Raw genomic sequence first — 8,401 nt, forward strand, 5'->3', positions numbered from 1 at the left:
GAGGAATATGAGATTCCATCCTCACCAGTTCTTAGTGAAGGACCTACACCCTGCAAAACGCCAATGAATGTTGCCAAACTAGTGGACTTCATGTCTTCTGAGGTCCGAACCACGATCATAGCAAAGCTGTATGGAGATCCTGAGTTATTCCTTGCACTTCGAGCATTCCTTAACGGAGAGCTACGAACGGGATTACCGCAGTTTGCGCAACCAAATAGGCCTGACTCGATTATGATTGATGAGGAAAATCATGTGCAATCACTTGACTTAGATGGACACGAGTCTGTGATTGAGGTACCCATTAACGAATTAGGGCAGTATTTTGAAGGCGACGAGTCTAATGCGACCCTACCCATCACTACCAAGGGATTAACTATAAAGGGAATTCTTGATGGTGGTGCGGGAGTTAGCATCGTTACAAAAGATTGTTGGGAATCCATGGGAAAACCCCGCCTCAGTGTTACTAACATTGTGGTAAAGATGGCAAATGGTACCATAGCCAAACCTATGGGGATGCTCAAGGATCTTAAGATCAAAGTTCTAGGACACAAGGTACGACATACGTTCATTGTAATGGATTTCTCTAAACACCTTATGTCATATGAAATGATTTTAGGACGACCATTCATGAGGGAAGCACAAATGGTTCATGATTGGTCTAAAAATCATGTCTATTTGCAATTCCAAGACTCTGTCCTTAGAGTGGATTTGGTGACTGGTAAGGTACACCCCTTAGGGAGTAAAACCATTATTGATCATCGCTCTGACACCACAGTTCACTCGGCCCCACTACAATATTGTTACACTTGTAAGAAGGATACAGACATTGGCCAAGATTCTCCTTACATGGATGTGTTACCGGGTATGACGGAATCAGACAATGTGGATTGGGTCCACCTAGCATCAACCATAGACACTTGGGGAAATAGGGGGACGACCTGGGTAACACCTGAGGGGGATGAAATTCCTATACCCTTAAATATGCTACAAGCAATGCATATCGCTTCCGACAAGACTCATCCTAATGTAACGAAGAAAACATACAAGTGGGTCCCTAAAACTTCTTTAGTGACCATAGCTAGTGCTAAAAAACAGAAGTCTTGTAAGAAACGTACCACTCGCTCCAAGAAAAGTAAGAAAATGTTGCGATGGATCCCTAAACGACTATTGGAAGCCCAAGGCTACTATCAAGGAAATGATCAAATCTGGGTGCCAAAATGTAGATTGTGCTCTTACCTGTCACCTGGCCCATGTAAACCCAATCCCGTAGCTCCAAAACGAATCAATGATCGTGGAAAGAAAAAAATCACAGAATGCTACACACCTGCTCCCGAGCTAGTTTGGGTACCAAAGAAAGAACGATTTGTTCCACCTAGCTCAGGAAGGGGGGAGTCCCATGAAGATTCTAGCTCCTCATGTAATACATCCATAGAGGTAAAAGCTTCTGCACAACCATCCATAGTAGTGGACCTCCATGAAGCTACAAAAGAATCCGCACCTCCCAGTGTTCAAGAATCACCTGATGAACCACTTCAAGTTCAATCCTGGGAGAGTACCTTACCACCCTTGCAACTTGACGAGGCACCTAGGGTAATAGAAAACTACTGGCAAAAATCCTCACCTATTACCAACTGGAACAATTGGTTTCAAAGGGTGACAAGCTCATTTCAAACGGTATGATCTACCCAAGGAAGGGGGGAGTGTTTGCTGACAGTCATCATTCATTTGTTTCCCTCTCAACCTTTTTCCCTGACCTCTCAATTCCAATCTTAGGGAATGTACATATAAAGCTTTATACTCACAAAAAAAAAAAAAAAAAAGAGCAAGAGCAATTAGCAAACGAGTATGCACAATAAAAGTCAAAACATTGACTCAGACCTACACATTCACATCTGGTACAGTGAAACAGAAACTTATGCCATAAAACACCTTTGATCCTCATCACTTGAGTGATGGAGGGTAGGTAAGATTAGTACGATAGGAGTGTTTCTGTTTTAGAGGTGAGAGATTAGCGAAGTTCTCTTTTCCCACTAATGTGCCTCCTGGAGGTATTCCTTTTGTTTCCTAGTGTGTACAAGAACGTGTTGCTATTGATAGGATTTGGATCTTCATGGAACCTTCAAATCAAGCGCGACCATCGACACAAACAGGTGTTTCTTGTCCATTACCATTGCCCTTATCTTTTTTGCATCCATGTTTGTCTGCTTTGATTGTGATTGGTAGCATAATATTCAGCGCATTTGCTTAGTATCAAACATTTAATTCAATGTAATGTTTTGTCATAATCACTCGTTTAGGTGTAAAAATCAAGCAGTCCGACTAAGCTAGTTTGACCAAGCTAGGTATTAGAAATCTTCTCTTAATACCATGGGGAATGCCTTCCTAATAAGCAATGGTTACTTAGGTTCTTAATCCGATTTAGGCAGCATTGTATGAAATGTACTAGGGCTTTCTAGTGGGCTTAACACTAGTGACCTTTAGCTTAAGTATTATAAAGGGAGTTTACTAATGTGATGAGCCTGGGGAGGGTAACCGTGTTATATGACCCCCCAAAGTTACAAAATTAAAATGATGAAAATGAACAAGCAAAAAATCAAAGTGCCACAATGTAAAATTTTAAGCAGGAAGAGAAATCCTGGCTTAAATTGGTACTTCACTCACATGTATTGCCTATGGTACTAGAGCCCTAGAGGTTCCCAGTGTGGGCGCTTTTCCTTGAGAAGCAAAAAACCCAAGGCATACAAAATAAGCACACACATCATAATTGAATCAGTGTGAAAAGACTTTGGGGGGTCAAAGAAAAAGTAATCAGTCAGGCGATGATTTCATGAGAAATTCCCTTTATGGTAGCTTAACTACAAAGTCTTCTAGATATAGCCTCTAGTTAGCCCTCGAACATGAATACTTGGCTCTCGCGATTAAACAACTTAATTGACCACAGAAAATTAAGAAGCTTACCCATGGTATTAATATTCGATCTCTAGTGCCTTTCGACCGTCAAATTAGCGACCCCAGACTTGTTTAATTTTCTACCTTTACATCTGTTTATGCATTTGATTACATTGCAATTTAATGTTCATTGCTAACAAATTGTTTGAAATTCTTTGACCAATCAATTTTTCTACCTAAAACTGCATATGCTTTTTAAGAGAATGCAATTACTGTGGCAATGTTGTTTGATTTTGCAGTGACTGAAGAAGGCTAAGGACATTCATCTCAAATGCTCTTCCACCTCGACGAACTAGCTTCAACTCAATAGCTTTCGAGGACGGAATCTACATCAGGAAGGGGGGCATGTTAACCCTCACGGCTCACGGACACCCATCACCTACGATGGACGCGTATTATGTATTTGGTAGAGTCAGGTACCGGGCTTGTCGGACCAATAGGAAAAGGGTAAGAGTGATCGTCGATGAGAGGCGCACTCTAACTGGGACATTCAAGGGATTAGTTGGCTAAGCATGGGCGCCCAAGTGTGAATGGGGTGAGCTCCTATAAAAGCCAACTAAACCTAATTTTTACTCATTCTCTCATTTGTGCAATTGAAGAGTGCTCTTGCTCCATCTCCATCTTCTTCTTCTTCACCTCCTTGTGTGTGTGTGTGAGAGAGAGAGAGAGAGGGAGAGTGTGTGTGTGATCGAGCATTACGAAGGCACGACGGCGGCGAAGCGGTTGAGCGCGGCACGACTGCAGCTTCTTCTTCATCGCGGCGAGGAATCCACCACGAAGGCGAGCGTAGAGCGGTGAGTGACACACCCTTTGTTTTCTTGAGCTTGCTAGTTTAGACTTGTTGTGTGCTTGGAGCCGTTTGTGGCTCGCATACGGTGTATTGGCAAGTCCCTTGCTTCGACAGTGTGGCAAGGAGCGCACAATAGGTTTCTGACCATACATCAACTCAAAAGGCATATAGCCAGTAAAAACTAAGCTATGAGTTGTACGATCAACCCATAAAGCATAAGGAAATAACCTAGGCCACTCTCGCATTTTACCTTTGCAGTCCTTAGACAAAGCTTTAATAATTGGAGGATGCCCATGCTCTAATTTACCATTTCCCTTAGGATTATATGTCAGCATCCAACTCACCCCTGTCTGCTGTTATTTTCCCAACACAGCCATAATAGCTAATTACATCATCCAAGAGAAACTTACATACCCCTTCTGTGATTTTTGTTCTTAGAGAACGACCTTCAATTTGGTTGGTTAAATCTTCCCGTGCAAGCACTATGTATCTCATTTGCCATAAGCCCAATGACATTGTAACCAAATCTTCTACCCACTTATAGTGCATGGCCAATGGATAAGTAGGGTGCAACCCATCATGATGACGTACATTTGAATACATTTGACAGATTTCACAAGACTCCACAAAGTGAGATACATCTTTATACATACCTTTCCACCAATACCTCTCTTTCATTTTAGTAAAGGTGCACATACGCCTCTATGTCCAGCATAAAGACTCTCATAAAAATATTTCATAAGCTCATTTTGAGCGTTCTTATCATTCACAACTCTCAACAGCATTCAATTTCTTTATTTTGGACGCTTCCATAAGTACCCATCTTTTAAAAAGTATCCATAGGCCTTTCTCCGTATTCTTTTGAACTCTTGATTAGTCGACCCTTCTTGCCTTGTCAAAGTGCTGATATAGCGTCCAATGAGCAAGAAATCACCTTGATATAGGTCCTCTATAAATGACTCAAGTTCATTTGACATACAAACATGATCACTCTTGGCATGAGAGATACTATAGAACTGTGTGCCTACATCATCGCCCTTGACAACCATGTCTTTTTCATTTTCATACCTTGCTCTTGAAAGCATATCCAGAACTAGATTATCTTTCCCTGCAATATGCTTAAATTCTGGATTCAAGGACTTTATGAAGGTAATCCATCTCAACGTAGCAATGTCGGGAGTTGAGCAGCTTGTGAGCACTCTAAGAAGGGGTAGACAATCGATTTCCACTACTACATTTGCTCCTATCAAATACTCTTTGTCTCATTTCAAAGCTGTGACTATTCCCCATAACTCTCTTTTTACATGTGGATTTGCATTGACGAGCACTTAGAACCTTTGCTCCAAATCTCACCACGTATTGCTTGCCATCATCATCATCTTGCCCAATCGCCCATCCAATTCCTGTGGGGCTAGTATCCACTGTCACAATTACATATCTTCCACATTCATATTTTGCTTTCCTCAAAGTTGGAGACATGAGAATCAACTTCTTTAATTTTCTCATGGCATGTGTATGCATTTCTTCCCATTGAAACTTTTGGTTCTTTCTCAAAAGTTGATACAAAGGCTCTGCTACATGTGCATAGTGTGGAATCTAGATAACATAAAACACACATGCACCCAAGAACCTTCGAACATGAGTGACATTTATACATTTCTCTTTCAATCTCCAAATTAAATCAATCTTTGCAGGACAAGGCCTTCTACCATATTGCCCGCACATATGCCCCACAATAAGAACTTCATTCACACCAAACATTGACTTATGGCCAGACAAGGTAAGATTCACCTCTTCCAACCTCGACAATATATTATCACAATCATTGATATGGTTTTCCATATACTTGTGGCACCCCCCTAGTCTAGAGCCACATCTATATCGCTTACATAACATCCTTTGATTGGCACATCATCAAGGAAAGGCATTGTAGTTTGCGGTATGAAGTCACGTAGGAATTTTTTCATACCATTCATCATATGTGCAACTGAGTTAGTTGCTCCCTGAGGTAAGATGGACATCCTTACCAGGCCCAAAGGTGTCCTCATGGTCGTGAGGTCCCTGCTTTACATTGCTAGTTGGAACTGATCATACCCTGAGTACAAATCTCCCATGGAATATATCTTCCTTCCTGCAAATGCCTCTGCAAATTCATCTACAACTGGCCCTGTACCCACATTTCTGATTGTCACCTTATTTACATGTTGCATTAGGTGAAATTTGGACTCACAAAGGAGCCCTTTAAGGACTTTGACTTTACCTCTCTCTACAAAAACGAGCGCATGGATAAATTTTTGCAAACAAACTCCAAACTTGGCAGAGGTTTGACAGTTAGAATGTCCTCTTCAAGCTCTATCTACTGATATATAGCACGCCATGAGATTCCTCATATTTGAGAGGATTCTTTTTTTTATTCACTTAGATTCCGACAGAGTTGTCACATCATAGGTGAATCAAAAAAAGAATCTTCTAAAATATGAGGAATCTCATGGCGTGCTATATATCAGTAGATAGAGCATGAAGAGGACATTCTAGTTGTCAAACCTCCGCCAACTTTGGAGTTTGTTTGCAAAAAATTATCCATACGCTCGTTTTGGTAGAGAGAGGTAAAGTCAAACTCCTTAAAGGGCCCCTTTGTGAGTCCAAAATTTCACCTAATGCATATCATGAATAAAGCATAAAGAACCATTTTTCTTCGGAACTGTGAACCACATGTTTGAATATGGAGCACAAGAAGGCTCCAAGATACCCATCTTGATCTTTTCATTAAGCAATTCAATGAGTTTTGGCAAATGGGCCTTTGGAACTGGAATAGGCCTCAAGTTCCAAGGTACATGAGGGATAGTGAAGATCACCATAGGAGCAACAATGGATGGATCAACACACCCTATCTCATGCGGCTCAAATGCAAAAGCTTTTCCGTGCTTGGCAAGCATGTCTTCAAAGCATATCTTTTCAGCTTTTGTCAAATTGTCCTCGCGTCCAACCTTTAACTCCTTCAAAGAATTTTGTGTGAACTTGTGTCCAATCTTGCTTGGGTCACAAAGGCTAGGTTGCAAAGCAGCTTTCTCCATCTTATTTGTACAATCTTTTGGTAGAGGTAATGCCACTGGTTTCACTTTCTTTGCCACAGACTTATACTTAGTCTCCACTCGTACATCAACACCTTGAACATTTTTGAAATCCTCAATGAATTTTTCTATTTCTATTGAGCAAACTTTCACAACCTCACTTCACAACCTCACTCTCCATACGCAAATTGCAATCCACTAAATACTCCAAGCCTTGCATAGTATCCACAAATGAACACTCATCAAACACACCTACAATGCATTCATCATCTTCTAGCAAACCATTCATCTTATAATCTCTTTGTACACTATTTACATGTTGTCGTTCACCCCGATTTAAGTCCTCATACTTTGTAAAAGCAATAGATCCATAGTCTGTTAATCCTACAAAAACTGTAGAAAATGCTTCCTTTGCATCATTAGAAAAAATATGAAACCTCTAGGGGCCCTTTGGGATTAAAGTTAATTAGAGGCCAGCCAATGAGAAGAGGGTGGTGAACACACTCTATGCCCTCAAAAATATAGGGGGACAAAGTAGTCTTACATTTCTTAAATGGGCTCTTACCTAGTGAGAAGGTGGGGTGGGGTGGGGTGGCAGGGGGGGGGGGGGCATATGGAATCTCCAACTTCCCTCCTTTTTGATCCGGTTGTGAAAAAATCCCAAAAATTTGAAATTTTTAAAAATTTTCAAAACTCAAATTTCATCCTCTTAAAACCCCCTTAAAACTATTTTATGGTCAAAAAAGCATTTTTTGACCTCAAAAAGTCAAAACGTGCACCCAAAAACCCTAAAATTCAAATTTTTTAAAAAACTTTTTAAAAATCTTTTTTTGCTATCCAGAGCTCCCCCAAAGGTAGTTCTCAAGCAAAAAGTGATTTTCTCTCTCTAGAACCCCCCTTTTCCAACCCCTCCTTGGTTGCAACCATCACACTCATCCTCTACTCCAACACTCTCTCTCTCTACACCATCTCCATTACTGCAACAAGGAAGCTCCTCTCTCCTCCCCTACCACCTTCCATTGCCACACCAACCAAAGGTTATCCACCTTCTCCTCCCATTGCCACACCAAGCAAGGGTTATCCACCTTCTCATATCACTTTATTCTCTGTACATTGTAGCAACAAGCAAGGTCCTTCTCCTCCTCCTAGTTTTCTTTGCTCAACCATGGCCAACTCTACTTTGCAAAGGCGGCCAAAGGATGAGGTCACAGCACTTACATGCCACAACACTGGAGGTGTAGAGATGAGTGGGTGCCACAAGAGTTCACCAAAGGTACTTAGGTATACATGCAACCATCTGCTATCGGCCCTCATCGTGTGCGGAATTGTGCAAGCTTGGATCTTCATTGGAAAGAAAAGCTCCTTGGCTTCAAGAACCGCAACGACAAGGGGACAGTAGCCATTGTGCAACATGTTTTCTCAATGTCAACCATGCATTTGCAACAACCACCTCGATTTCCAACACATTGTAAGTACATGTTTTGAGAATACAAAGCTAGGTGTGAAATGACAGTGTAATGTTATTATGGATTCATACTTAAGATTTGTCATGCATTTATAGTCATATTTCCAACCACGTTGGTGGAGGAGC

This window comes from Adiantum capillus-veneris, chromosome 3, assembly GCF_014529385.1.
Source record: "Adiantum capillus-veneris isolate H3 chromosome 3, ASM1452938v2, whole genome shotgun sequence".
Lineage (NCBI taxonomy): Eukaryota > Viridiplantae > Streptophyta > Polypodiopsida > Polypodiales > Pteridaceae > Adiantum > Adiantum capillus-veneris.